Consider the following 9253-nt stretch of genomic DNA (forward strand, 5'->3'; position numbering starts at 1 on the left):
CCACTTTAACTCATAATAAAAAGAAACTTGATCCAAGAGCAAGGAAATGTGTGTTCCTTGGCTTCAAACAGGGAGTTAAATGGTATATAATGTTTAATTGTGTGAACAAAGAAACATTTATGTCTAGGAATATCAGGTTTTATGAAAATATCTTTCCTTTTAATAGTGAGAAAGATCAGTCTGAACAAGGTATGGATATTTCTCTCCATACATACTCTTACAATAATGAGGATAATTTTCTTGATCATAATTGTGTGAGTATGCCTAGATGTTCTAATGAATCTCAAATAATTGAGAATAATAGCAACTCTGATTTGACTCATATAGACAATGATGACTCTGACTTGAATGATATATATGAAAGTCTTGATTATAACAATGGCACTAATCAAGGTTTAAGAAGATCTTCTAGACAAAAGAGTGCCCTTAACTACTTGAAAGATTACCCTTGTTCTTTAGGTCTTAGTACATCATATGTGAATGATAGGAATATTAAGCTTCCTTTGTCTAAAGTCCTATCCTATGAAAAAATTTCATCCTCTCACAAGAAATTCATTTTGGCCAGCAGTTCCAATACTAAACCTGAGAGTTATGGTGAGACTATTAAGCATCGACAATGGATATATGTTATTAATACTGAATTGAATGCTCTAGAGAAAAACAATACTTGGATTCTAACCAAGATACCTTAGAATAAAAGAGTTAGTAGGATGTAAATGAGTCTTCAAAACCAAACATCATGCTGATGGTAGCATAGAGAGGCATAAGGCAAGACTTGTTGCTAAAGGGTATACTCAAACAACAAGTATAGACTACCTTGACACTTTCAGTCTTGTTGTTAACATAACAATTGTTATGACCATAATTGCCCCTGCCTCTATAAAAGGTTGGCATCTTCATCAACTTAATGTTAATATTTCTTTCATGCATGGTGACCTGGTTGAGAAGGTTTACATGAAACCCTCTCATGGCCTTAAGATTCCTAATGAGTCTCTTGTATGCAACTTGGAAAAATCCCTTTATGGTTTGAAGTAAGTAAGCATGTAGTGGAATGTCAAGCTCACGACTGTGTTGATTCAACTTGGCTTTGTTCAATCAAGAGCTAATTACTCTCTTTTTACTAAAATTAACACCAAGGGATTACTGTTATGCTTGTATATGTAGATGATCTAGTTATTGCAGGAGACAACCTTGATGAAATTCAAAGTGTCAAAGAACTACTAGATAGAAAATTTAGAATCAAGGATCTTCGAATACTTGAGTACTTCCTTGGCATTGAAGTGACTAGGAACAAGGATGGAATCAGTCTATGCTAAAGGAAGTTTACTCTTGACTTACTTCAAGATACTTGTATGCTAGCTAGTAAACCTTGTTCTAGTCCTATGGATTACAATGTTAGGTTGCATAGTAATTCTGGTGTTGTTTACTCAGACATAACCTCGTATAAGAGGCTTATTGGTAAACTGGTTTATTTGACTCACACCAGACCAAATATTTCTTTCGATGTTGAGCATCTAAGCCAGTTCCTAGCTACCCCTAGATTAGATCATTTTAAAGTTGCTTTAAGAATTCTGATATATATCAAAGGTGCTCCAGGTGAAGTATTATTTTTACCTTCTAAAACTACTACTCGACTAGAAGGTTTTAGTGATGCAGATTAGGGATATTGTCTTAATACTAGGAGGTCAGTGACTGGTTTTTGTTTATTCCTTGGAGAGTTTTTGTTTTCATGGAAAAGTAAGAGACATAAAATAGTCTTTAGATCCTCTATTGAAGCATAGTATAGAGCCTTGGTTTTAACGGGTTGTCAAGCTCAATGGCTTGTTTATCTGCTTGATGACTCACAATTGAGTCATGTTGGTCCCATCATTTTATACTATGATAATCAATCAGCTTTGCATATAGCTACCAACCATATTTTTCATGAAAAGACCAAATATATTGAGATGGATTGCCACTCAATTAGGGAGAAGGTTTTGAATGGTGTTGTCCATCCCTTGCCTATCTCTAGCAGTGAACAAGTTGTTAACATGTTCACTAAATCTCACCCCCTGGGATATTTCAAAATAATCTATCCAAGCTTGGATTGTGTGATATACACTCTCTAGCTTGTGGAGATGTTAAACTTGATGAATTCTAACACTAATCATGCTTGCAGGCCTATGGATAATGACTCAACAAACTGCACCGACTTGGCTGCATCATTACATCATGATCAGATTACTTCAGCCACAAGACAACATCAACATCAACTTGGCTTGGTCAGAAATTGTCTTGTGGCACATTGTTGTAGACCAGAAAGGATATGCATGAAGTATTAGTTTGGTCTAGGCAGGATGCATTAGGTCCGGAGCATGGCACATCAACCCTAGTCAGAATTGGTGCATCACCCTCGGTCAGGAATGATGCATCAAGCGCATCAGGCTAGAAATAGAGGCAAGGCACATCAAACCCAATTGTCTTAGTTAGAAAGAGTCCTAATGCACCAACCTCATCATGGGCATTCCCATCTCAGGCAGTTTCATCTTAATGATGAGTCTTATGATCAAAAAGTTTATTGTGTCGATTATGAAGTTATTCACACTCGGAAATTGAAGACTTATGTTTAGTCCTTTTATGATCAATGCAAAAGTCAACAATTACTTGTAGTGCAAGCTATTACTCTTAGCTTTGTATTAGTCCTATTGATTCTGTTTTTTCTATTTTGATTGTAGTTAGTTGTTGTTAGTTTATTTCATCCAATGAGTATATATTAACCATTGTGTTGTACTTTGAATTTAATTAATCAATAAGAATTTTCCTTCAAGAATTCCCTTTCATTCATTTTGCAATCTTCTTCTATTCTTTTTCTGATCAAGAAAAGTTTGTTTGTCCCTAATGGAGTTTGCATTTTTAAGATCATTCTCATAATTTCAGTATATAAAACAAATGCATTAGTTTTTTAAATGATCATTTAATTACTATTGATCTTATTCTTAAACAAGTTTGCAATAAAAAAATATGTTTCTCACCTTAAATACATAGTCTACTTGAAGAACAACAAAATCAAGTTAAATTTCTCTTACGGGAGTCTCATTTACATTTGTATGGGATTGTAGTTATTTGTGGCTGGAGTTAGTTATTGAAGAGTCTATTATTCAATAAAACTTATTGAGGAATTTTCTTTGAAATAGGTTGAGATTAGGGATGGCAAAAATATTTGTTGTGTGGGTACTCATTAGAATATTTGCAACCGGTACCCATAATAATAGCTTATGGATGAGAGCAATTATTATGATACACATCACGCGAGTTACGGGTATTCTGGTACACGCGCCGCGGGTATCATGTTACACGCCCTGAGTGTACCCACATATTTATAAATTTATTTTTTAATTAAATAATTTATATATATTACATTGTTATTATTATTTTATAATTATATAATATCTATTTTGTATTATTTTATAAAGAATTTTAATGATTGAAATATATGATAAATTCAACATGTATATAAATTTTATTATTCATGTAATAATTATTTTATATGTATTGATTATTATAAAATTATAAATATATATTGAAACTTAAAACTCATGGGGTATCTGCAAATACTACTACCTATATTCATAAATAGTATAGATATAGGTATGGGAAAACCTGTGTCTGTTCCACTCTATTGTTATCCCTAATTGAGATTAGGTAGACCTGCTTGTGTAACATGTATCTCAAATAAAAAGTTTAACTGACAAAATGAAGTTTAATTTCGAATGTGTTATTGGTTATTTCTTTCAAAGTAAGAGCCTAACATTTTAAAAGCTTAGCACATAAACTTATTTAAATGTGTGTTTTGTAATAATATATTTTTATATGTTTGAATGCATTTTAATGAAAAAATAATTTCTCTAAACCATACAAATAAACTAACAAATATTTGAAGTTGAAATATTATAATTAAAATACTATATAATAATACGCTTATCAATTAGGCGAGTCTCACTCTCATAGAGTCATAGGCATACTTTTTTTCAATATGATATATTTATATTTTTTTCAATACGCTTATCAATGTGATATTTTTATATTTTTTTACGTAGGAATAAATAATAATTAATATATGAATAATAAATGATATATTATCTATGTAAAAAATTGTTACTCTTGCTTCTTTCCATAAATATGTTTTATAAAAAGTTAGAGGTTGTCTTGAACCTATTATATAAGGGTGAGTAGGATCTCACTCTATCCACTCACTGGTTTAATATGATCATTACTTTACCTAAATATAGTTATGTTTCATCATATTTAAGGTCATGTTTGAGTTCAAAAATTAGTCTCAGTCAATATTTAGAGTCAAGCGAAAGACAAGTGTGATATGACCCAACCCATCTCATAATCATCATTTTGTCATGTTTGTATATGCCAATGATAGCTTTTTTACACAAAATATAATTGATTCACTAATTTTTTCCATTATTTACACAATGAAGTATTGAGTCAAGTTTGAGTTCAAAAACTAATACAATTAACATATGTGATTTGGTTAGCATTCTAGTCTACATTTATGTTAAAAAAATAATTTAACTGATATTTAGGATTGAATAAAATATAAGTCTTACTCGACCCAATTTTACCACTTTTCATTTTAACATTGTTTGTTTCATTTTGTCCAAGTGAAAGCAACATTAACAATATCACATACAAAACATTACAAACAATGTGGTTAACAGCAAAACCCATGCAACAACTATACTTCCCACCTTCTCCTAACTAAACCCTCTTATTACCAACCAACACTCACACTCACTCACTCTCAAATACGCTGTCGTTTCGCTTCTTCTATCAATTCTCCACCGCCATTGTTAAAGAAGAGGAACAGGTCATAGCAAAGCAGGTACAACCCTTTCCCTTCTCTGGAGTTTTAACTTCAATTTATGATTTAATTTTAGAACTTATTGTCTAATCTAGGATTTAGTTACAGGATTCACTCAATAACCCTGTGCATTGTGCACCAGATTCTCCATAGTCTTGTAATATAATTGCAAGAATTGATGAATCATGTACCTGTACCGCTACAATGTCTCCCCATGTACCATGTTTGTAGTAGTAACTATGTCTAGGAATGCATCTGCATTCAGGTTTTGATGTGAATTTCCGAGAGCCTTGTTGTGGGAAACCAGAGATTAAGTTTGTTTACTCTAGGAGAAATAAGAAGATTAGTAATTATGTATTTAAGATAGATATGCAGTTAATATTTTGTATGGCAGCAGTTAGGTAGTTACTATTTCATATCTCTGTATAAGGGTCTGATCCTAGTGACAGTTTCAGCAGTTTGGTAATCAGTTATTTTGGTGTTTCTGGGCAGAGAAGAAATTCTCTGAATGAGCGTTGTTCTGGCTTCTGGGGCAAGAGTCAATCTTTTCTATTTGTGTGTTTCTCTACTAATAGATTATCATATTTCATCTTACAAAATAGAGTTTCCATGCATCCTGCTTTCCTCAATGTTCTGAAATTCCACCCGAGAAACTTGGAAAAGAACACTGAGCTTATACAAGTATTTTCATCAAATAGGTTGACATTGGTCCAATTAGACTGATTCTCTTGAGATCAATCCGGAACCGTGTCTATTTGAGTCTTATAATGACCCTTTAGATTGATGTTAGAATAAAAGGCCATAATATGAAATGATTATAAAGAAAAGAAGACGGTGTTAACAATAAATAGATAGGACTTTATTCCTTTAATTTCAGCAGATATATTGGATGATAGCTTGGTTTTGAAGACAAGTGTTGCACATGTAGAATAAGGTTTTGTTGATTAGTATGACTCAGAAGTTCTTATGTTTATATTCATTAAGTAATAAAGAGCCGAAATGGCTGTTAGAAATATTTTCATCTACTGTGTTGAAGTATGTGACTCATTATGCTATTCATGTAGGAATTTATTTTTTCTGCATCAGTTTCTTTTATGCTATATAAATTATGTGCCTTGTAAAATTGAATACATATTTTGCCTTTCTAATATTAATCGGTTCCAAATTCTTGTAGTCAACTTAGAAACATGACTCATGAATTCCTTATTTAATCATTAAAGTAATGTGAAAACATCACAGGTTTTGGTAAGCTTATCATTTCTCTCTTAGGTTTCTAAATGTCTTCTGAAAGGAAAGGAGGTGGAGTTTTATAAATGGGAAGGAAATGTACCAGAATTGCTGAAACGTGTTCGAGAGAATCTTAACATGCTTGCAGAGGTTTATTACTAAGAATGCTTTAATTGTGGCTTTAATATTATAGTTAGATGCTGCGTCATTGTTATTGTTCATGTGTGATTATGGTTGATGCAGCATTGGTCTTCAGATGAAAAAAGCAAATGCTTAAAAGAAACAACGAAGTCAGGTATATGGGGCAGATTGTTCGTCTGGTCGTCTTATGAATAGACTTTTGATTCTTTTTTTAACAGACTGATTGTTTTGATAGTAAGTTTTCTCCAAATTCATTTTGTTCCCTTAACTTGTAGCACTTTTAACTTATGGAAGGGGGTGTAACATCCCAGCTTTGATATGTGACCACTCAGACCCATGAATTGATTGAGCGTGTCACTTATTAAACTTAAATATCCCTCCAGTATTTTATTCTCCTAGCAGTAGTCTCCGCGACTCGAATCCATGACCTTAAGAACTTATAGTCATAAATGAATGAGGGGGAACATGTGTTCCATCTAAACTTGGTGATGCTTGGTCCATTCTTAGAGTTTCTACTTTCTTTTGGTTTAGATTATCAAATAATCTGAATAATCAGATCACCGGATAATCTAAATGCCCAAAAGTGAAGCTTAAACAAATATGCTTATTTATCAGAAAAACAGCTATAGGATTATGATTATAATTTTTCCAAACACCTTCAGCTGTAGAACTATGCTTATTTGGACCTCCAAAAAACTGTTTTTCTTTGGCAAAAGTAATCTTAAGTTCTTAACCAAACACACTTTTAGACAATGTATTCGATTTTTAAAAGAGAAATGTTTGCTTGATTTGCTGCTTAAAAATTGATAAGTTTTATGCTTTAGGGTGGTGAGGCTATTAGCACTACCAATTTGCCTCCTTACTTTCTTTCATTAATGATAAATTTTGTAAAATAATAAATCATGATTTTATTGGTTATATTCAGGTTATCTCCTGACCCTATTATGGGTAAGGAACTAATCTCTTCCTTTTGGGATGTCACCGTCCATCTCAACAAGTATCGCTTCTAGGAATTGAACTCTTGGTTTTTTGTCATCACTTAAATCTAGTGAAACCTTACACTACTAGAGCAGTATCTTGTTGGTATAATAAACCATAATTGATTAGCAGGAAGTATTGTGAATATGAAATTTGGAGTGCACAAGTTTTGTATTTGTCTCACAGTTTGTGTCACTCCATATGTCATGAGTTTATGATGGTCAAAAAAAATATTTAAGTTAAAATTTAATTAATAATTATTTTTCTAATAATTACAAGCCCATGATACATAGAGTGACACAAACTGTGGAACATCAGAGGTCCTCCTTAAGTTTTAATGTGTTACTACTCTCAACTATCCTACTTCTTACATTGAAGTTGAATATACAAAGTGTGTGGTGGTCCTGGTGGTTGAGTCCGAGAAGTCATGGCATGCAGCTGCAGTGAATATTAGGTTGTTTGTTGGGCATTAACTGAAATGCACTTGTCAACCAATTTTCTTATACTACCAAATATTATAATGACACCTCTCATATATGTATTTTATAGTATTCGGTTAGTAGGTGTCTTGATCTATTTTGTCCAAAAGGTAATAGAGGCGTGCAAAGGTTTCCTCAGATCAGATGGAAATTGGCCCTCGAGTGCAATAGTAAAAGGAAGTTTGACTATAAGAGCCATTCATCGAGCAAGGGCGAAACTCAACCTTGGGATCTCGCTGCTGTAAGAGTATATCTATAAATATATAACTAATCTTGTCTTGAACTTTTTGGGAATGACACTTAAATATGAATAATATTTTTTTTGAAAAAAAGTAATGTATAGATATTAAGACAATTATTGAATGTGTTAATTATTATTGTAAAATAATGTATTCTGGTAAAAATATCTCTTAATAAGTCATAATCACTAGTATCACACAATATCTAATGTTATTATCTTATCTTATCACCTTCATGTTTGACTTGACCTTGTGTAAATGTTTTGTAATTGGTTATTATGAGAGATGAAAATGATTCATATCATACAATCAATAAGTTATTAGAGTTGTTCGATAAAAAAATTTAAAGGGAACTTATAACTTTTAAATAGAAGCGTGTAAAATTAGAAAGTTACATAAAATATAAAATATTGTTTAAATAATGAAAGTAACTTTTAATAATGTGCTTATCATTCTTATCCTTAAATTTTTTTAAAATATATTAGTTATCCATATTTTCATATTATATTTTTTAATGGTATATATTGTCAATACTAGAAAAAATTAATTCAACTTAATTACATTTTTAAAAAATATGTTGAAAGTGGTAAAAAATCTGTCAAGTGTATATATTGATCATCACAATCCTAGTTGTATCACCCTTGCTTGAATTATTAATAGTATAACATGTTTATCAATATTTATTCTTTTGTAAAGTATTACTCATAATCTTTGCTTCTTTAGTGGTTATGATTTATATATTATTATTAATTCCTGTAATAAACATTCCATCCATGGTCAACATGCTTTGACTTACCTTTCCAATGTTATTATGGATAAATTCTCATTTTAATCCTCATATTTTTCGTCTTTACTAATTTAGTCATTTAAAAAAAGAAAAGACCTAAAATGTTTTACAAAAATTTCAAATGTGGGTTAAATTATTCCTTTTTAGCATGTTTTGTAACACTTGATATGAACTAATTTGACCTCCAAAATGACTAATTTGATTCACATTTGAAATTTTTGGGACCATTTTAGATATTTTCCTTTTTGAAGGACTAAAATGTGCATTTACTCTTATAAATATAGTTATTGATGTGTTCAAAAATTAAAAATTATATGTTTTTTATTGTACATTTTTATAAGTGCATATAAGAATTTAGCCTTCATTTGGTTGTTGAGAAGAAGATAAGAAGAAAGAAATATGAGAAAAAAAGGATGAGGAGAAAAGAAGAGATAAGAAAAAAAGTGGAAATGTGAGTTTTTTGGTAGAAGAGAAATGAAAAAGAAGATAGGGAGAGTATTATTTCAACTTTTCACTAATGAAATGGACAACCATATCCTTAGTCACATTA

At 31.3% G+C, this 9253-nt stretch overlaps 1 long non-coding RNA gene across 1 annotated transcript; it reads left to right on the top strand.

Annotated features, from left to right (window-relative positions):
• On the top strand, nt 6101–7765 carry LOC109347179. The gene is made up of 3 exons (XR_002107572.1): nt 6101–6229; nt 6323–6454; nt 7577–7765. It is a non-coding gene; the product is annotated as an uncharacterized LOC109347179 (long non-coding RNA).

Source organism: Lupinus angustifolius, chromosome LG05 (genome assembly GCF_001865875.1).
Source record: "Lupinus angustifolius cultivar Tanjil chromosome LG05, LupAngTanjil_v1.0, whole genome shotgun sequence".
In the NCBI taxonomy this organism is placed as follows: Eukaryota; Viridiplantae; Streptophyta; class Magnoliopsida; order Fabales; family Fabaceae; genus Lupinus; species Lupinus angustifolius.